Here is a 23364-nt window from a genome sequence, read left to right as displayed (position 1 = left end):
ATTGTGGGTTTTTCAGTTCTGGAGTTTAAACAAAGTCACTGGTTAACAGATGAGAAAGGATAGTAAATAAATTATTCTCTGCTGGGCAAATTAAGTACGATATTACTAAGACTTATGAGAGCTATTGTTCCGCCTTACAGCAGTGGAAAATTATTGGAAAAAATTAGATCCAACATAATGAATCTATAAAAGAATGTGATAGGGATAATATCCTCAATTTGTACTAATTATTTGATTGTGGGTAAAGGAATTAAGTCATCGTAGTGGATTGTTAACAGCAGCCTGAAAATGTCCTGAGAGTGTGCATCCATGTAATCAGAAATCCCAGATTTGTTTTTACAAACAACATTTTGGTAGAGGTCTTGTGTGGAACACTTCCTTGGTAGATAAAAAACGGTACTGCATGCTGGCAGCCACTTTTGCGGCCAGTTAGGCCAAACAAATTGGGAGGAAATTGTAGTTAAATACGTAAGTTACACATGGCTATTTGTAAAAAAGGAAATTTGTTGAGATGGGAAACATTTTTTCGAAGGTTTATTAAGGTGTTATAATATGACATGTGGCAAGGCAAACTATTGGATGGGAAAATTAGATCTGGCTATAGAATAAATTTATTGACCCCTTGAAGTTAATCCTTCGAATCATTGTTTCACTGGCATTTTTGTTCAAATTGGAAATAGTTTGGTAGAGCTTTGGTTAAAACCTTTGGTTGCGGTATCTTGGAACGAATTGATAAACCATAGGAGATTGATAAGAATAGAAACAAATATGGACCCAAAATAGAAAGTTGGATTCATGCCTCTCATTGCAAGCAAGCACATGGGGCTAAGGTGGACGATCCCACAGAAAATGAGGCTGCACCTAGCAGCCCAGCAGAACATTCAGTGGTAGAAAAATGATAGTCATGATTTACAGTCATTTGAATTACATTTTAACACCCCTTGCATTGATAAACATTACATTTTCAACATGTGATATTCCTACTTGGGATAGTGACATTTATTTGCCTACATGACATACAATTACCTGCTGATATTAATACAGCATGAGTGAAAAAATGTATCACAACTACACTCATGATCAGGGGATTGAGTTCAACCCCGGGAGATAGGGGGATCAGGGTAAGACAAATAATCTGATTATGTTACATATTAAGGGATTTTCTTTATTTACCTTTTAGGAAGCTTGTTAGTTTGGTATATAATGTTAAATGTCATCGACATATAACTATGTCATAGATATGAATATATACAAGGAGTAGCAGACTTGTTTGTTGGTTTAGTAGTTATATTGGCAATTGTTTTAGTGGTGGCTTGCTTGAAAGCCTTAGTGACGGTGTGTTTGAATAAGGTAACCAACAACACGATGATAACGCATGAAGTGACAAATGAGGAAAGAAATGTGGAACCAGAAAAGGAAGACTTTTATGGCGACATAAATACTGAGATTAAAAGACTAAATCAAGTGATGTTGCAAATGAATACAGTAGAATTAAGATAATGGCATAACGACAATGTTATGAGTTGTGTCAATTACAATATCAATGAACTCATATCACCACGAGTGACACACTGTTAGGAAAAAAAAAAAAAAAAAAAAAGAGGGAAAAGAAAAAGTGGAGAGGAATTATGGTAATAATACATTATGCTTAATTTGTTGGTTTGGGAAAATTGTTGTTGGGAATTAGGTATTCCCGTGTGTGATTGTAATCATATACAATGCTATTCTTAGTTTAGTAATAAAATACATACCTGATTGAATATTATTTGTGTGACGCATATAAATGAATATAACTTTTTGTGTTAAGGAAAAACAACAAATTGTTGAATGTGAAACTGTCGGAAGATATACATGATTATGCTGATTTCATGGTAAGATGTACCCTATCTGATTCAGTGTGTGCGGAAAGCAGATTCAGATATGACTGAGCATAAGGATAAGACGAGATCACATTTTGGAGGGATTGCTAACGGAATTGGGAAGAAGAAAGAAAGAAAATTTGTGGCTAAAAAATGAAGTTAATCGTGGCATACACCCTCTTTCTCAAAGAATGATGAAGACATTCTCCCGTGTAACTTGGAGATGAATGCTTACCTTCACCAAGGAAATTTATGTGACCATTTGCCTGGATCACACTGCAACATATGAAAGAAAGGCGATCACTTACTCTTGTTCGAAGACTTCGAACATTCACCACATCAGAAGTTGCAGGACAACGACATTTTACCTGCAACCTCTGTGAAATGCGGGGACATATGTTATTACTTCACCAACGTCCGGGGAACCAGCATGGAGCTGCAAAAAACGGCTGTGCCCTTGTCACAACAGCTGTGCACGATTCTGCTGGATTGCTCCTGGTAAGGACCATGAATGACCTGAACACCATGGTCCCAACATCATTGTGGATGCATCCGGCATCCCTGTTCCACATCTTGCTGGCCAATCAATGTCACACCAATACTTGCTGCCCACTCACAATAAGGGAGGAGGCAAGTCAACTACAACTGGGTGAAGGCCTTGTTCAGGAATTACTATGGTTTACAGCAAAAAGTGGCAAGAATGCTACAAGGAGAGCAGGGTCAGTCTATGACTCCGCAATGTTACCACAACAGCGAAATCCTACACGAAGTAGTGCAGGAGCTATGAAGACATTAGGAGAAAATGTTTCATACCTGGATTCAAACACAAGTGATCAGCCCTTCCTTTCAAACAAAGTCAACATTTGTGTGGAGGCAAACGTTTTTGCCAGATGGTGCAGATGCTTTACAAAACTTGAAAATGAAGTGAAATTGTTGTATCTTGGTGATGGTGAAGTGTTGTTTTGAAAATATATTTGTGATGCAAATGCAATAGATTGAACAATATGGAAGGAGTCAATGACCAACGAAATGTTTTGTGATTCTTGCAGGATGACGGTGTATGCCTAAGGGAATTTGATTACCAAAGTTATGATTATTTACTTATACTTGTAATGATGTTTACTTGTAGTGATTGATTGTTTACTTATATTGATGTTTAGATTAATGGTTAATATAAACAAAAACAAAAAGATGAGGGAATTGTGGAAGTGTAATTCAGTGTAACTTATTAATTGGCACTGGTAACTTATTGGTTGACCTAGTAACAAAGCAGATGCATTTTACATGCAAACTCTGTGGGGGACGGGTTTGTAAATGAGTTAGGAATGTGCACGAACATGATGGTCTCTTGAAACACCTGGTCACAGCCCCAGGCTGGAGCACCCCCCTATTGTTTGATAAAAGGAACTCACAGCAGGGGGGGGCTAGCTGGCGCCAGGAAGGCGACCGGTGACGTCGGCGGAGAGGAGATTACGAGTTCAGCGGACAGAGGATTAAGTCGAGTTGGTCCATATAAGCGGGAGCTGCGGCTGGAGTCGAGAGGACTTGCTGCGAGGAGCTCTGACGAACGGGACCATGGCGGAGGAACATCAGCCGAACGAAAAGGACCATGGAAAAGAGTTAATCTCAGCCATTGAATAATGCGGTATTATTTGGCAAATGGAATCAAGTGAATAACCAGTTAATAAAGTTGTGACCTTTTGTAAAACCTGTTTCCGACCATTGGCGTCTTGAGTCTCACCCTCCACTTCCGCGACAGGCCCAACCTGAGATATTAACACTGCCTTCCACCAGGGGCCCAACTTGAGATATTAATACTGCCTTCCACCAGGGGCCCAACTTGAGATATTAACACTGCCTTCCACCAGGGGCCCAACTTGAGATATTAACACTGCCTTCCATGCAAGGGCCCAACTTGAGATATTAATACTGCCTTCCATGCAGGGGCCCAACTTGAGATATGAACACTGCCTTCCATGCAAGGGCCCAACTTGAGATATGAACACTACCTTCCATGCAGGGGCCCAACTTGAGATATTAATACTGCCTTCCACCAGGGGCCCAACTTGAGATATTAACACTGCCTTCCATGCAAGAGCCCAACTTGAGATATGAACACTGCCTTCCATGCAGGGGCCCAACTTGAGATATTAATACTGCCTTCCACCAGGGGCCCAACTTGAGATATTAACACTGCCTTCCATGCAAGGGCCCAACTTGAGATATTAATACTGCCTTCCATGCAGGGGCCCAACCTGAGATATTAATACAGCCTTCCACCAGGGGCCCAACTTGAGATATTAATACTGCCTTCCATGCAGGGGCCCAACCTGAGATATTAATACTGCCTTCCACCAGGGGCCCAACTTGAGATATTAATACTGCCTTCCACCAGGGGCCCAACCTGAGATATTAACACTGCCTTCCACCAGGGGCCCAACTTGAGATATTAATACTGCCTTCCACCAGGGGTCCAACTTGAGATATTAATACTGCCTTACACCAGGGGCCTAACCTGAGATATTAACACTGCCTTCCACCAGGGGCCCAACCTGAGATATTAACACTGCCTTCCACCAGGGGCCCAACTTGAGATATTAATACTGCCTTCCACCAGGGGCCCAACTTGAGATATTAACACTGCCTTCCACCAGGGGCCCAACTTGAGATATTAATACTGCCTTCCACCAGGGGCCCAACCTGAGATATTAACACTGCCTTCCACCAGGGGCCCAACCTGATATATTAACACTGCCTTCCACCAGGGGCCCAACTTGAGATATTAATACTGCCTTCCACCAGGGGCCCAACCTGAGATATTAACACTGCCTTCCACCAGGGGCCCAACTTGAGATATTAATACTGCCTTACACCAGGGGCCCAACCTGAGATATTAACACTGCCTTCCACCAGGGGCCCAACTTGAGATATTAATACTGCCTTCCACCAGGGGCCCAACCTGAGATATTATCCCTGCCTTCCAACAGGGGCCCAACCTGAGATATTAACACTGCCTTCCACCAGGGGCCCAACTTGAGATATTAATACTGCCTTCCACCAGGGGCCCAACCTGAGATATTAACACTACCTTCCACCAGGGGCCCAACCTGAGATATTAACACTACCTTCCACCAGGGGCCCAACTTGAGATATTAATACTGCCTTCCACCAGGGGCCCAACCTGAGATATTAACACTGCCTTCCACCAGGGGCCCAACTTGAGATATTAACACTGCCTTCCACCAGGGGCCCAACTTGAGATATTAACACTGCCTTCTACCAGGGGCCCAACTTGAGATATTAACACTGCCTTCCATGCAAGGGCCCAACTTGAGATATTAATACTGCCTTCCATGCAGGGGCCCAACTTGAGATATGAACACTGCCTTCCATGCAAGGGCCCAACTTGAGATATGAACACTGCCTTCCACCAGGGGCCCAACTTGAGATATGAACACTGCCTTCCATGCAAGGGCCCAACTTGAGATATTAATACTGCCTTCCACCAGGGGCCCAACTTGAGATATTAATACTGCCTTCCACCAGGGGCCCAACTTGAGATATTAACACTGCCTTCCATGCAAGGGCCCAACTTGAGATATTAATACTGCCTTCCATGCAGGGGCCCAACTTGAGATATTAATACTGCCTTCCATTCAGGGGCCCAACTTGAGATATTAACACTGCCTTCCATGCAGGGGCCCAACTTGAGATATTAACACTGCCTTCCATGCAGGGGCCCAACTTGAGATATTAACACTGCCTTCCACCAGGGGCCCAACTTGAGATATTAACACTGCCTTCCATGCAGGGGCCCAACTTGAGATATTAACACTGCCTTCCATGCAGGGGCCCAACTTGAGATATTAACACTGCCTTCCATGCAGGGGCCCAACTTGAGATATTAACACTGCCTTCCATGCAGGGGCCCAACTTGAGATATTAACACTGCCTTCCAAGCAGAGGCCCAACTTGAGATATTAACACTGCCTTCCATGCAGGGGCCCAACTTGAGATATTAACACTGCCTTCCACCAGGGGCCCAACTTGAGATATTAACACTGCCTTCCATGCAGGGGCCCAACTTGAGATATTAACACTGCCTTCCATGCAGGGGCCCAACTTGAGATATTAACACTGCCTTCCATGCAGGGGCCCAACTTGAGATATTAACACTGCCTTCCATGCAGGGGCCCAACTTGAGATATTAACACTGCCTTCCATGCAGGGGCCCAACTTGAGATATTAACACTGCCTTCCATGCAGGGGCCCAACTTGAGATATTAATACTGCCTTCCATGCAGGGGCCCAACTTGAGATATTAACACTGCCTTCCATGCAGGGGCCCAACTTGAGATATTAATACTGCCTTCCATGCAGGGGCCCAACCTGAGATATTAACACTGCCTTCCAAGCAGAGGCCCAACTTGAGATATCAACACTGCCTTCCAAGCAAGGGCACCACCAGGGGCCCAACTTGAGCTATTAACACTGCCTTCCACCAGGGGCCCAACTTGAGATATTAACACTGCCTTCCACCAGAGGCCCAACTTGAGATATTAATACTGCCTTCCATGCAGGGGCCCAACTTGAGATATCAACACTGCCTTCCACCAGGGGCCCAACTTGAGATATTAACACTGCCTTCCAAGCAAGGGCCCAACTTGAGATATTAACACTGCCTTCCATGCAGGGGCCCAACTTGAGATATTAACACTGCCTTCCAAGCAGGGGCCCAACTTGAGATATTAACACTGCCTTCCATGCAGGGGCTCAACTTGAGATATTAACACTGCCTTCCACCAGGGGCCCAACCTGAGATATTAACGCTGCCTTCCACCAGGGGCCCAACTTGAGATATTAACGCTGCCTTCCACCAGGGGCCCAACTTGAGATATTAATACTGCCTTCCACCAGGGGCCCAACCTGAGATATTAATACTGCCTTCCACCAGGGGCCCAACTTGAGATATTAACACTGCCTTCCACCAGGGGCCCAACTTGAGATATTAATACTGCCTTCCACCAGGGGCCCAACCTGAGATATTAACACTGCCTTCCACCAGGGGCCCAACTTGAGATATTAATACTGCCTTCCACCAGGGGCCCAACTTGAGATATTAACACTGCCTTCCACCAGGGGCCCAACCTGAGATATTAACACTGCCTTCCACCAGGGGCCCAACCTGAGATATTAACACTGCCTTCCACCAGGGGCCCAACTTGAGATATTAATACTGCCTTCCACCAGGGGCCCAACTTGAGATATTAACACTGCCTTCCACCAGGGGCCCAACCTGAGATATTAACACTGCCTTCCACCAGGGGCCCAACTTGAGATATTAATACTGCCTTCCACCAGGGGCCCAACCTGAGATATTAACACTGCCTTCCACCAGGGGCCCAACTTGAGATATTAATACTGCCTTCCACCAGGGGCCAACCTGAGATATTAACACTACCTTCCACCAGGGGCCCAACCTGAGATATTAACACTGCCTTCCATGCAAGGGCCCAACCTGAGATATTAACACTGCCTTCCACCAGGGGCCCAACCTGAGATATTAACACTGCCTTCCACCAGGGGCCCAACTTGAGATATTAATACTGCCTTCCACCAGGGGCCCAACTTGAGATATTAACACTGCCTTCCACCAGGGGCCCAACCTGAGATATTAACACTGCCTTCCACCAGGGGCCCAACTTGAGATATTAATACTGCCTTCCACCAGGGGCCCAACCTGAGATATTAACACTGCCTTCCACCAGGGGCCCAACTTGAGATATTAATACTGCCTTCCACCAGGGGCCCAACTTGAGATATTAATACTGCCTTCCACCAGGGGCCCAACCTGAGATATTAACACTGCCTTCCATGCAAGGGCCCAACTTGAGATATTAATACTGCCTTCCATGCAGGGGCCCAACTTGAGATATTAATACTGCCTTCCATGCAAGGGCCCAACTTGAGATATGAACACTGCCTTCCATGCAGGGGCCCAACTTGAGATATTAATACTGCCTTCCATGCAAGGGCCCAACTTGAGATATGAACACTGCCTTCCACCAGGGGCCCAACTTGAGATATTAACACTGCCTTCCATGCAAGGGCCCAACTTGAGATATTAATACTGCCTTCCATGCAGGGGCCCAACTTGAGATATTAATACTGCCTTCCATGCAGGGGCCCAACTTGAGATATTAACACTGCCTTCCATGCAGGGGCCCAACTTGAGATATTAATACTGCCTTCCATGCAGGGGGCCCAACTTGAGATATTAACACTGCCTTCCATGCAGGGGCCCAACTTGAGATATTAATACTGCCTTCCATGCAGGGGCCCAACTTGAGATATTAATACTGCCTTCCATGCAGGGGCCCAACTTGAGATATTAATACTGCCTTCCATGCAGGGGCCCAACTTGAGATATTAATACTGCCTTCCATGCAGGGGCCCAACTTGAGATATTAACACTGCCTTCCATGCAGGGGCCCAACTTGAGATATTAATACTGCCTTCCATGCAGGGGGCCCAACTTGAGATATTAACACTGCCTTCCATGCAGGGGCCCAACTTGAGATATTAATACTGCCTTCCACCAGGGGCCCAACTTGAGATATTAATACTGCCTTCCACCAGGGGCCCAACTTGAGATATTAATACTGCCTTCCACCAGGGGCCCAACCTGAGATATTAACACTGCCTTCCACCAGGGGCCCAACTTGAGATATTAATACTGCCTTCCACCAGAGGCCCAACCTGAGATATTAACACTACCTTCCACCAGGGGCCCAACTTGAGATATTAATACTGCCTTCCACCAGGGGCCCAACTTGAGATATTAACACTGCCTTCCATGCAAGGGCCCAACTTGAGATATTAATACTGCCTTCCATGCAGGGGCCCAACTTGAGATATTAACACTGCCTTCCATGCAGGGGCCCAAATTGAGATATTAACACTGCCTTCCATGCAGGGGCCCAACTTGAGATATTAATACTGCCTTCCATGCAGGGGCCCAACTTGAGATATTAACACTGCCTTCCATGCAGGGGCCCAACTTGAGATATTAACACTGCCTTCCATGCAAGGGCCCAACTTGGGATATTAATACTGCCTTCCATGCAGGGGCCCAACTTGAGATATTAACACTGCCTTCCATGCAGGGGCCCAACTTGAGATATTAATACTGCCTTCCACCAGGGGCCCAACTTGAGATATTAACACTGCCTTCCACCAGGGGCCCAACTTGAGATATTAACACTGCCTTCCATGCAGGGGCCCAACTTGAGATATTAACACTGCCTTCCATGCAGGGGCCCAACTTGAGATATTAACACTGCCTTCCACCAGGGGCCCAACTTGAGATATTAACACTGCCTTCCAAGCAGAGGCCCAACTTGAGATATTAACACTGCCTTCCATGCAGGGGTCCAAATTGAGATATTAACACTGCCTTCCACCAGGGGCCCAACTTGAGATATTAACACTGCCTTCCATGCAGGGGCCCAACTTGAGATATTAACACTGCCTTCTATGCAGGGGCCCAACTTGAGATATTAACACTGCCTTCCATGCAGGGGCCCAACTTGAGATATTAATACTGCCTTCCATGGAGGGGCCCAACTTGAGATATTAACACTGCCTTCCATGCAGGGGCCCAACTTGAGATATTAACACTGCCTTCCATGCAGGTGCCCAACTTGAGATATTAATACTGCCTTCCATGCAGGGGCCCAACTTGAGATATTAACACTGCCTTCCATGCAGGGGCCCAACTTGAGATATTAATACTGCCTTCCACCAGGGGCCCAACTTGAGATATTAACACTGCCTTCCATGCAGGGGCCCAACTTGAGATATTAATACTGCCTTCCATGCAGGGGCCCAACTTGAGATATTAACACTGCCTTCCATGCAGGGGCCCAACTTGAGATATTAACACTGCCTTCCACCAGGGGCCCAACTTGAGATATTAACACTGCCTTCCAAGCAGAGGCCCAACTTGAGATATTAACACTGCCTTCCATGCAGGGGCCCAACTTGAGATATTAACACTGCCTTCCACCATGGGCCCAACTTGAGATATTAACACTGCCTTCCACGCAGGGGCCCAACTTGAGATATTAACACTGCCTTCCATGCAGGGGCCCAACTTGAAATATTAATACTGCCTTCCATGCAGGGGCCCAACTTGAGATATTAACACTGCCTTCCATGCAGGGGCCCAACTTGAGATATTAACACTGCCTTCCATGCAGGGGCCCAACTTGAGATATTAACACTGCCTTCCATGCAGGGGCCCAACTTGAGATATTAATACTGCCTTCCATGCAGGGGCCCAACTTGAGATATTAACACTGCCTTCCATGCAGGGGCCCAACTTGAGATATTAATACTGCCTTCCATGCAGGGGCCCAACTTGAGATATTAATACTGCCTTCCATGCAGGGGCCCAACTTGAGATATTAACACTGCCTTCCATGCAGGGGCCCAACTTGAGATATTAATACTGCCTTCCATGCAGGGGCCCAACTTGAGATATTAATACTGCCTTCCATGCAGGGGCCCAACTTGAGATATTAATACTGCCTTCCATGCAGGGGCCCAACCTGAGATATTAATACTGCCTTCCATGCAGGGGCCCAACTTGAGATATTAATACTGCCTTCCATGCAGGGGCCCAACTTGAGATATTAATACTGCCTTCCACCAGGGGCCCAACTTGAGATATTAACACTGCCTTCCAAGCAGAGGCCCAACTTGAGATATCAACACTGCCTTCCAAGCAAGGGCACCACCAGGGGCCCAACTTGAGATATTAACACTGCCTTCCACCTGGGGCCCAACTTGAGATATTAACACTGCCTTCCACCAGAGGCCCAACTTGAGATATTAATACTGCCTTCCATGCAGGGGCCCAACTTGAGATATCAACACTGCCTTCCATGCAGGGGCCCAACTTGAGATATTAACACTGCCTTCCACCAGGGGCCCAACTTGAGATATCAACACTGCCTTCCAAGCAAGGGCCCAACTTGAGATATTAACACTGCCTTCCATGCAGGGGCCCAACTTGAGATATTAATACTGCCTTCCACCAGGGGCCCAACTTGAGATATCAACACTGCCTTCCATGCAGGGGCCCAACTTGAGATATTAATACTGCCTTCCACCAGGGGCCCAACTTGAGATATTAACACTGCCTTCCACCAGGGGCCCAACTTGAGATATCAACACTGCCTTCCAAGCAAGGGCCCAACTTGAGATATTAACACTGCCTTCCAAGCAAGGGCCCAACTTGAGATATTAACACTGCCTTCCACCAGGGGCCCAATTTGAGATATCAACACTGCCTTCCAAGCAGGGGCCCAACTTGAGATATTAACACTGCCTTCCATGCAGGGGCCCAACTTGAGATATTAACACTGCCTTCCATGCAGGGGCCCAACTTGAGATATTAACACTGCCTTCCATGCAGGGGCCCAACTTGAGATATTAACACTGCCTTCCATGCAGGGGCCCAACTTGAGATATTAACACTGCCTTCCATGCAGGGGCCCAACTTGAGATATTAACACTGCCTTCCATGCAGGGGCCCAACTTGAGATATTAACACTGCCTTCCATGCAGGGGCCCAACTTGAGATATTAACACTGCCTTCCATGCAGGGGCCCAACTTGAGATATTAACACTGCCTTCCAAGCAGAGGCCCAACTTGAGATATTAACACTGCCTTCCATGCAGGGGCCCAACTTGAGATATTAACACTGCCTTCCACCAGGGGCCCAACTTGAGATATTAACACTGCCTTCCATGCAGGGGCCCAACTTGAGATATTAACACTGCCTTCCATGCAGGGGCCCAACTTGAGATATCAACACTGCCTTCCATGCAGGGGCCCAACTTGAGATATTAACACTGCCTTCCATGCAGGGGCCCAACTTGAGATATTAACACTGCCTTCCATGCAGGGGCCCAACTTGAGATATTAACACTGCCTTCCATGCAGGGGCCCAACTTGAGATATTAACACTGCCTTCCACCAGGGGCCCAACTTGAGATATTAACACTGCCTTCCATGCAGGGGCCCAACTTGAGATATTAACACTGCCTTCCATGCAGGGGCCCAACTTGAGATATTAATACTGCCTTCCATGCAGGGGCCCAACTTGAGATATTAACACTGCCTTCCATGCAGGGGCCCAACTTGAGATATTAACACTGCCTTCCATGCAGGGGCCCAACTTGAGATATTAACACTGCCTTCCATGCAGGGGCCCAACTTGAGATATTAATACTGCCTTCCATGCAGGGGCCCAACCTGAGATATTAACACTGCCGTCCAAGCAGAGGCCCAACTTGAGATATCAACACTGCCTTCCAAGCAAGGGCACCACCAGGGGCCCAACTTGAGATATTAACACTGCCTTCCACCAGGGGCCCAACTTGAGATATTAACACTGCCTTCCACCAGAGGCCCAACTTGAGATATTAATACTGCCTTCCATGCAGGGGCCCAACTTGAGATATCAACACTGCCTTCCACCAGGGGCCCAACTTGAGATATTAACACTGCCTTCTGTGGAAGTGTAATTCAGTGTAACTTATTGATTGGCACTGGTAACTTATTGATTAAGACTGGTAACGAAGCTGATACATTTTACCTGCAACCTCTGTGAAAGCCGAGTTCGTAAATGAGTGTCAGGAATGTGCCCGAACATGGTAATCTCTTGTCCACCTGGTCACAGCCCCAGGCTGGAGCACCCTCCTACTGTGTAAATGGAAATCACAGCAGGAGGGGAGCGAGTTGATGCCAGGGCTTGGTGCAATACATGACCTCGGGGCATCAGCGGAAGAAGGATTAACGTTTCAGCGGACAGAGGATTAAGTCCAGTTCGTCCATATAAACTAGAGCAAACGTGGAGTCGACAGGACTTGCTACGTGAAGCGCTGACCGAACGGGAGTGTCGGATGAACGAGAAGGACCAGCGAAAAGAGTTAACCTGATCCATTATATTATGCGGTATCATTTTGGTAATTGGATGAAGTGAATACAGTTTAATAAACTAGACCTTTTGTAACCTGTGTCCGGTCGTTGGAGTCCTGTGAGTCCCCCAGTACAAATTCCCTGACAATCTTGGAGGCACCGCTGACATCAATTGTACACACAAACAAGTCTTCTTTAAAAGGTGAGTGTGTCTTGTTTGGTCCAATATGATTTACGAACTTGGAAGTTATGGGTACATACATGGGGGAGAAGGTGGACTGGGGCTTCTTTGCGCACCGATGCCGCGATATAGGTGGCGTGAGCCATCACGAATGGGATTTCGATAAACGACTGTAGCAATTTATTCGTTTTTTTTCTAAATGATTTCTGTAAATACGTATTTTTGCGCTGGTTATTAAAGGGCCTTACTGTGACCTGGAAGCGGGCGGAGCAAGTGTGCACCTTGCGACCGCTTGCTTCCAGGACGTGTAAGGCCGGTACACTCGTTTACCCACCCGCACACGGATAAAGTACTACTTTTTTTTTTGCACTTGTTCGAAGCACTTGACTTGATCGGCGCTCGGCGAGCGACAGGGAACCGGGAAACGGAATTATATTTATATATATATATATATCCAATATGGTACACCGGCCACAACGATTTTAGCGATTATCCGAGTTTTTTTTTTAACGATTTCTGTAAATACGTATTTTTCCTGCGCTGTGTAATTCTTCTGACACGCGCCACGAAGAAACGCACCACTGATGTGCATGAAGCGACTTGTTTGCCGGTTCGGTAAGGTCCGTCCGTACACGTGTACAATCGTGTACACCCGTTTTAAATAAATAATTTTTTTCAGTTTTCCCGCCATGCCTATAAATTCATGACAGACAACCCCCCCTCATGCCGGTCCAGAATTATGATGAAAGATGGCGATTGAGAAAAAAAAAAAAAATTGCATCAAATTTTGTCCAGGTCCATCAAGAAGCCTTTGAGACATGCTTCACGGTTGAATAAAAAACCACCGTTTAGAGTACTTCTTTTTTTGTTCAAAGCACTCGACTTGGAGCCAGCGACTTGCTCGGCGGGGGATATAATTTTAGATATATATATAGTACGGGCATGCCCTAGTGAGAGATAATTACAGGAAATGGTGTTTGTGAGTAACAACCACCCTCTGGTCGAGGCTCATAGAAGGGGTGATGCTTACTGATTCGGCACGCTTACAATAGGTGTTAATGGTGGGATGTCAGAGGTTTTGGTGTGGGTTAATGTTCACACTGTTTTGGAAAATAATGCTCGATGCAACATGATCCTAAAAAAAAAAAGAACCCAGCCCTACATCGAAAGATCAGGAAGGGAAGGAATGGAAAATTTGTCAAGGTTTGAAATTAATCGGACAAGGGGGTCCCAAGGTATGGTCACCGTACTCGCAAGCCGTTCGTTTTGGCTCTGCGGATGGACCAAACCATTCCATGCAAATAGGAGGGTGGTTCTGTGGTCGTTCGTTTTGGCTTTGCGAATGGACCAAACCATTCCATGCAAATAGGAGGGTGGTTCTGTGGTCGTTACTGCCACGTGGTTTCAAAGTTTTGTTGTTGTTGTTTGCACGCATGTTTTTGCAAGCACGTACGGGCGAGCACGTACGTGCGGGCACGCCCTAGTATATATAAATTGAGGTAATATTAAGTTATGGAATTAATTGCTTTCAACAATGCAAAGGGTGATAAAATATGGGATTTTAATGGGATTTTTTAATGGGATATTGGTTTCGGAATGTTTAGAGGTCATTGCAATGTGATAATAACTTGCTGTTGGAACTTGTTGTTGGAACTTGTTGTTGGAACTTGTTGTTGGAACTTGCTGTTGGAACTTGTTGTTGGAACTTGTTGGAACTTGTTGTTGGAACTTGCTGTTGGAACTTGTTGTTGGAACTTGCTGTTGGAACTTGTTGGAACTTGTTGTTGGAACTTGTTGTTGGAACTTGTTGTTGGAACTTGCTGTTGGAACTTGTTGTTGGAACTTGTTGGAACTTGCTGTTGGAACTTGTTGTTGGAACTTGTTGGAACTTGTTGTTGGAACTTGTTGTTGGAACTTGTTGTTGGAACTTGCTGTTGGAACTTGTTGTTGGAACTTGTTGGAACTTGCTGTTGGAACTTGCTGTTGGAACTTGTTGGAACTTGTTGTTGGAACTTGTTGTTGGAACTTGTTGTTGGAACTTGCTGTTGGAACTTGTTGTTGGAACTTGTTGGAACTTGTTGTTGGAACTTGCTGTTGGAACTTGTTGTTGGAACTTGTTGTTGGAACTTGTTGTTGGAACTTGCTGTTGGAACTTGTTGTTGGAACTTGCTGTTGGAACTTGTTGTTGGAACTTGCTGTTGGAACTTGCTGTTGGAACTTGTTGTTGGAACTTGTTGTTGGAACTTGTTGTTGGAACTTGTTGGAACTTGTTGTTGCAACTTGCTGTTGGAACTTGCTGTTGGAACTTGTTGGAACTTGTTGTTGGAACTTGTTGTTGGAACTTGTTGTTGGAACTTGTTGTTGGAACTTGTTGTTGGAATGAATGGGAACATTCAAATGTTGGGTTTTGCTAACGTTTCCACAACGTCGCTACAACGTTTCACTTTCGTTGTTGCAACGTTTTGCTCCAACGTTTTGGGGACATTCGAATGTCAAGTGAATCGAATGAGAATTCAGGAATTATTTCATTATTAACGATTAATGAAGTACTTATTTAATTAATTACATTTCTTATTACATTACAGTAATTACATTAGGGTAATTACCTGAGGTAATTACAGTAATTACAGTTCCGGTAATTACAGTAATTACAGTAATCATTACAGTAATTGCAGTAATCTTATTACAGTAATTACATTACATTAACTCAGGCACCTTTTGAGTAAGGAAGCTGATATTTGGACATGACACTGACCAAGTGATGTGGCTGTCAAGGAAATATTGATTTATTGATTAATCATTTAATAAATTAACTCGTTGATTTATAAATGACTTATTTAATTAAAATTCCTCAGAGATACATCTTCGGATGAGATACTTGCAGATTGGTTATGCTATGAGCCAATTGATTAAGGAAAATATTTTGTGATGGCCATATTGGCAATTTCGTGGCCATATTCGTGGCAACTCAGTTAGTGCCACTGCACCTTTAAAATGCATCCCTGCGTTCATTTTTCGATCGATTGAGTTGAAATTTTGAACAATCGGATCTGGACTGTCGTTGTTAACGACTCTAGCACGCACTCGTCCAATCAGGATGGAGCGGTATGGTCCCCGGATCATCACTGCCCGCAGTTTTAATTAATTTTACTTTTTCTCTTGGGCATATAATTTTGAAGACATGCATGTCATGATAGAGGAAATGTTTGTTCTGTTAAACGGAATAAATGTTGTTTATTTGTGTGGGTGTGTATTTTTGTGTATTTGGATATATTTTCACGACTAATTCCAGTTATCGTCCTGCAAAAGGTCTGCTCGTTCTTTTCCTTTGAGTCGTAAATTCCTGTTGAATTCTCATTAAAAAGCGGAATTAAGTACGCTGTGTGATGATGAAGATCCTTGATGACGAATCAGGAATAGTGAATGAGCAGACAAATATCACGGATGGTACACCAGATAGGGAAAATGTAGATGAAACCCCTTTTGCTCAGGTGCTGTGTAGCGCTGCACAAAGATCCATATGAGCGGGGCCTGGGTGCTGTGTAATTAGTACACAAAGAACCAATTACTAGGGTGCTGAATAAACACAAAGATCCATTTTTGGAGCTGGTTCTCCCGGTGCTGTGATTTATTCAAAGAACCAAAATCTTGTAAGAATTAAGATATGATTTGTCGACATCATAAATACTTTAATATATGTAACGATTTTTGTAACGATCATCCTGCAAAAGGTCTGCTCGTTCTTTTCCTTTGAGTCGTAAAATCCTGTTGAATTCTCATTAGAATGCGGAATTAAGTACGCTGTGTGATGATGGAGATCCTTGATGACGAATCAGGAATAGTGAATGAGCAAACAAATATCACGGATGCTGCGGCTGGAGCAGGGGAAGCGATTTTTGAATTGTTCAGTGATTATTCGATATTGTTATGACTTATTGTCAATAGGTATACTAAGTGGCCATGAGGTAGCCTGTTGCTATGTACAGTTTTATTCTATTGTTGATTATACCACATAGCTGTGGTGATAAAGGAAATGTTCGTTTTAAATAGATGATTATGATAGGACCATGACTATAAAATCATGATGATTATTATGAATGATATCATAGGGTTCAAATGCAGAATGCTGCATGAACTTGGGAAAGAACTTTCAAGCCCTATGGGATAAATTGGGTATTACAAGCGATGGAGTTTCAAAATTTAGCATGATTGAAGAAATTTTACAGTCTTATTTCAGGAGTTTTACGAAATTTATATTGCCAAGAGATTTTGGATACTATTAAAAGAAAAATGATGAGATATTTTTCCCAATGAACTTTAATATCTGCCATCCATTTTGGCTGTCTCACGAATGAAGGATGAGTTGCCTTTAGTGGTTGCAAAGAAAATTTGTGGAGACCAGGCAAAATGGGGAAATATGTCAGATATGACCCTAGGACAGGACGGTGATTCATCAATTGACATGAGGTACGAACCAGAGGTGACGACCGATGAGTCGATCTCAGTCAATGGATGGACCTGTCCTGACATCATTGGGGAAAGGGCTTATGCAAGGAGTCATTCAAAATGATTAATTTGATTTATTGATGAATATTGATGAATTAATTGAAATTGAATAATTGATTGAATTGTTAATTGATTGAATCTAATTGATTGAATTTAATTGCATAAATTGAACTGAATAAATTGAATTGAATATATTGATTGTTTGATTGATGAAAATGCGGTCTCAAGAAAGAAGCTTTGATATCTTTGCGTGATATTAACAATGTGGAGACAACCTGGGAATATTGAGCAAGGTGGTGAGTTTATATACAGATATATATGTGCGGTTACCATTGTGTGATTTCCCCGTCAACAGAGCGGACACCTGAGGATTCACCCATTTCATACTGACCCTCCGGCTCATCTGCAAATACTGATCTGTGAGATTGGATTGTGCAAAAGCCACGGCTGAGGGAGATTCTCTGGAAATCACCGTGTGAACAGGTGGAGAGACCCTTCCTGGAGGTACGAGTGAAGCTTTAGAGGAACAAACTACAACACATCCAACGCTACTTTGATAAAAGGCAGAATGGGAAATGGAGCCTGCAAGAATACACAAGGACAACAAGAGATTCCACAAAAAGGTACTTGTACACATCATATGTACGACCGTTATGGTGCAGAAGCTATAAGGCAGGTCGAGAATTGGTATTTGTGGACAAAGGGACATGATGAGGAGTTTCCAAGAGATGGTACATTTGAGCGAAGTCGATTGGAAAGATTGGAACAAAGATTGAAAGCCAGGAAGAGACAGAATCTAACGGTAGACTGGCTTGCATTCCATCTTTGGGATGGTGAATCCAGACAACGGGAACAGCAAGAACGGATAACGGAACTAGAACTTAAAATAAAAAGGATACAGGATACAGTGGAGGAGACAAATGCACAACTGCCCTCGAAATTAGGAATGAAAGTGACAGTTGTCCCATCTGATTTCCAGTTGTCTCCCCAAAAAGGACGGTACAGAGAATTTTTTCGTGTTTCAGGAGATAACGAGAGATTGCAGTGGCAACTCAGGGATGTAGAGATGCAGCCCAGCAATACAAGTGCACAGGTGCACAGATCAGACAACGACAGAAACCGGTGTTTCGAGTGTGGAAAGATGGGACATTGGAGAAGAAGATGTCCGTATGTCAACAGGAAGACAAGGTCATGGGGCAAACCAAGATCAAGGGTACCAGTGCTTACCGGTACCTCAGACAATGATTAGGCCTTCATTGCTGCAAATCCCAAATGATGATTGGCCTCAACAGATTCGATTACTGGACAAACATGAATAACTGTCGATGATTCTTGTGTCTGAAAAGTTTTCAGAGCAAGAATGATTCATTTTTTCTTTTTTTGCTTGTTAACAAATTAATAATTAATTGATCAAATGCCAAAATTGGATCTTCTATTTTGGGCACAGCAATTTTAAATTTACAAAGTTTGGAACAATTGCGTTGCAATTTTTTGGCAAACCAAGTGACAAGAGTCACATGATGATCAGGTGGGAATTTCGGACTATTGTTCCGCACGATTGATAGGTCAATGGTCGACTGACATGCAAATGGGTGTGTAGTCAAAATTTGGATAGATTATTGTGAAGGCTGAAAGGGTAATTTCAATGTGACATCATGAGGGTTTTTTAAGAATGGACTTTTGGTTTATTTGTCTATAAGCATTTTGAATTTGATTGACAAATTTTATGAAATTGAAATAAAATTGACACCCATCTGATCTGTAAATAATGGTTCCAACGCAAGCAAATATGCATAATGCATGTGTGTGTGTGTTTTTGTGTATCAATCTTACAAGATTGTTGACACCGACAGTGTGCCTGTCTGGAAATGGATAGTTTTATGTGGATGGGATTGGGATATGTGGATGGGATTGAATATCCAGAGAATCCGTAAAATAAAATAGAAATATAATTTGATTATGAACATTATCTCTTTTGTCAAGGGAAATGGAATATAAAAAAATTTGATGTGCTGGGTTATGAGCAGCCATTAATTCATAGTAAAATTGTGAGTAATTTTGGGATTCCATTTTTTGATAGAATGTATATGAGAATAACATCTATTTATGGATATGAGCTTCATAAAAGGAAATGAGGAAGTACAAAATCATCCAAATTTGGGAGAGGTCTTACACTGACTTCCCAGAATACTCTGCTCATGGATTTTATATATATAAACTTGAATTTTATCAGCATATAAATTGTGCTGTATGTATGGATGTGTTTTAGGCATAGATGATATGGGAAAAGAGTAAAGAAAATTTTGCTGGTTTGAACTATTGTGGGTTTTCAGTTCTGGAGTTTAAACAAAGTCACTGGTTAACAGATGAGAAAGGATAGTAAATAAATTATTCTCTGCTGGGCAAATTAAGTACGATATTACTAAGACTTATGAGAGCTATTGTTCCGCCTTACAGCAGTGGAAAATTATTGGAAAAAATTAGATCCAACATAATGAATCTATAAAAGAATGTGATAGGGATAATATCCTCAATTTGTACTAATTATTTGATTGTGGGTAAAGGAATTAAGTCATCGTAGTGGATTGTTAACAGCAGCCTGAAAATGTCCTGAGAGTGTGCATCCATGTAATCAGAAATCCCAGATTTGTTTTTACAAACAACATTTTGGTAGAGGTCTTGTGTGGAACACTTCCTTGGTAGATAAAAACGGTACTGCATGCTGGCAGCCACTTTTGCGGCCAGTTAGGCCAAACAAATTGAGAGGAAATTGTAGTTAAATACGTAAGTTACACATGGCTATTTGTAAAAAAGGAAATTTGTTGAGATGGGAAACATTTTTTCGAAGGTTTATTAAGGTGTTATAATATGACATGTGGCAAGGCAAACTATTGGATGGGAAAATTAGATCTGGCTATAGAATAAATTTATTGACCCCTTGAAGTTAATCCTTCGAATCATTGTTTCACTGGCATTTTTGTTCAAATTGGAAATAGTTTGGTAGAGCTTTGGTTAAAACCTTTGGTTGCGGTATCTTGGAACGAATTGATAAACCATAGGAGATTGATAAGAATAGAAACAAAGATGGACCCAAAATAGAAAGTTGGATTCATGCCCCTCATTGCAAACAAGCACATGGGGCTAAGGTGGACGATCCCACAGAAAATGAGGCTGCACCTAGCAGCCCAGCAGAACATTCAGTGGTAGATAAATGATAGTAGTGATTTACAGTCATTTGAATTACATTTTAACACCCCTTGCATTGATAAACACTACATTTTCAACATGTGATATTCCTACTTGGGATAGTGACATTTATTTGCCTACATGACATACAATTACCTGCTGATATTAATACAACATGAGTGAAAAATGTATCACAACTACACTCATGATCAGGGGATTGAGTTCAACCCCGGGAGATAGGGGGATCATTTGTAAGACAAATAATCTGATTATGTTACATATTAAGGGATTTTCTTTATTTACCTTTTAGGAAGCTTGTTAGTTTGGTATATAATGTCTACAAAGAGTAGCAGACTTGTTTGTTGGTTTAGTAGTTATATTGGCAATTGTTTTAGTGGTGGCTTGCTTGAAAGCCTTAGTGACGGTGTGTTTGAATAAGGTAACCAACAACACGATGATAACGCATGAAGTGACAAATGAGGAAAGAAATGTGGATCCAGAAAAGGAAGACTTTTATGGCGACATAAACAGTAGAATTAAGATAATGGCATAACGACAATGTTATGAGTTGTGTCAATTACAATATCAGTGAACTCATATCACCACAAGTGCCACACTGTTAAGGGAAAAAGAGGGAAAAGAAAAAGTGGAGAGGAATTATGGTAATAATACATTATGCTTAATTTGTTGGTTTGGGAAAATTGTTGTTGGGAATTAGGTATTCCCGTTTGTGATTGTAATCATATACAATTGATTTTCTTAGAGTAGTGCTAAAATACCTGCATGAGTTAATTTTTGAACTATATTAACCTGAAAGCAATTGTGGATGCTATTCTTAGTTTAGTAATAAAATACATACCTGATTGAATATTATTTGTGTGACGCATATAAATGAATATAACTTTTGTGTTAAGGAAAAACAGCAAATTGTTGAATGTGAAACTATCGGAAGATATACATGATTATGCTGATTTCATGGTAAGATGTACCCTATCTGATTCAGTGTGTGCGGAAAGCAGATTCAGATGTGACTGAGCATAAGGATAAGACGAGATCACATTTTGAAGGGAGTGCTAACGGAATTGGGAAGAAGTTCGAGAAAGAAAATTTGTGGCTAAAAATGAAGTTAATCATGGCATACACCCTCTTTCTCAAAGAATGATGAAGACATTCTCCCGTGTAACTTGGAGATGAATGCTTACCTTCACCAAGGAAATTTATGTGACCATTTGCCTGGATCACACTGCAACATATGAAAGAAAGGCGATCACTTACTCTTGTTCGAAGGCTTCGAACATTCATCACATCAGAAGTTGCAGGACAACGACATTTTACCTGCAACCTCTGTGAAATGCGGGGACATATGTTATTACTTCACCAACGCCCGGGGAACCAGCATGGAGCTGCAAAAAAACGGCTGTGCCCTTGTCACAACAGCTGTGCACGATTCTGCTGGTTGCTCCTGGTAAGGACCATGAATGACCTGAACACCATGGTCCCAACATCATTGTGGATGCATCCGGCATCCCTGTTCCACATCTTGCTGGCCAATCAACGTCACACCAATACTGGCTGCCCACTCATAATGAGGGAGGAGGCAAGTCGACTACAACTGGGCGAAGGCCTTGTTCAAGGAATCATTATGGTTCACAGCAAAAAGTGGCAAGAATGCTACAAGGAGAGCAGGGTCAGTCTATGACTCCGCAATGTTACCACAACAGCGAAATCCTACACGAAGTAGTGCAGGAGCTATGAAGACATTAGGAGAAAATGTTTCATACCTGGATTCAAACACAAGTGATCAGCCCTTCCTTTCAAACAAAGTCAACATTTGTGTGGAGGCAAACGTTTTTGCCAGATGGTGCAGATTTTTTTTTTTTTTTTTTTTTTTTTTTTTTTGTATACAAGATCGAGGCTCGTGAAAGAGCTAACATTAATCACACAAAAAGACAAACCGACACACAAAACACAAAAAACAAGGGGAGCGGCAGACAAGATGGGGAGAGAGGGGGAAGGACACAAAAGAGAGGGGGAAGAGGGGGAAGGACACAAACACAACATTTGAGAGCAGGGACATCGGGAGGACTTGGGGGGAGGTGGGAGAGGAATAAAACATATGAACACTGCAAGGACTCTGGGGTGAAATACCGGGGGTAGAAAAGATCAAGGTTTTCGATGGGGGAAGATAAGAGATGGTGGTGAACAGCTGTTTTAAAGACCTGGAGGGAGGAGTGGGATTGAAGGGAGTGGGGGAGTTTGTTCCAGAGGCGGGAGAAAAGGGGAATGAAAGAGTGAAGGTGAGCAGAGAGCCTAGACTTTGGCAGTTTAACCATAAGAGGGTTGCAGGCAGATCTTGTGCGACCTGAAGGAATATTGGGGGGACAGAGCACAGAGAGAGCTGGGGGAGCAAGGCCGGAGAGGAGTCGGTAGAAGACAGAAAGACCACCAACCTGCCTGCGGTGAGTGAGTGAAAGGCCCTCGGTGTTGACTACATCGCAGGAGATTCCAATGATTCTGAAAGCTTTGGCCTCAACAGCGTGAAGCCGAGCAAGGTGTGAGGCAGGAGCACCAGCCCAGAGGGGGGAACAGTATTCCATTGAGCTGCGGATGAAAGCCTTGTATGTGGTGAGGAGCTCAGGTGT

Source organism: Myxine glutinosa, chromosome 8 (assembly GCF_964187855.1).
Source record: "Myxine glutinosa chromosome 8, kmMyxGlut1.1, whole genome shotgun sequence".
NCBI lineage: Eukaryota > Metazoa > Chordata > Myxini > Myxiniformes > Myxinidae > Myxine > Myxine glutinosa.
Note: the sequence above shows the minus strand (reverse complement) of the source record.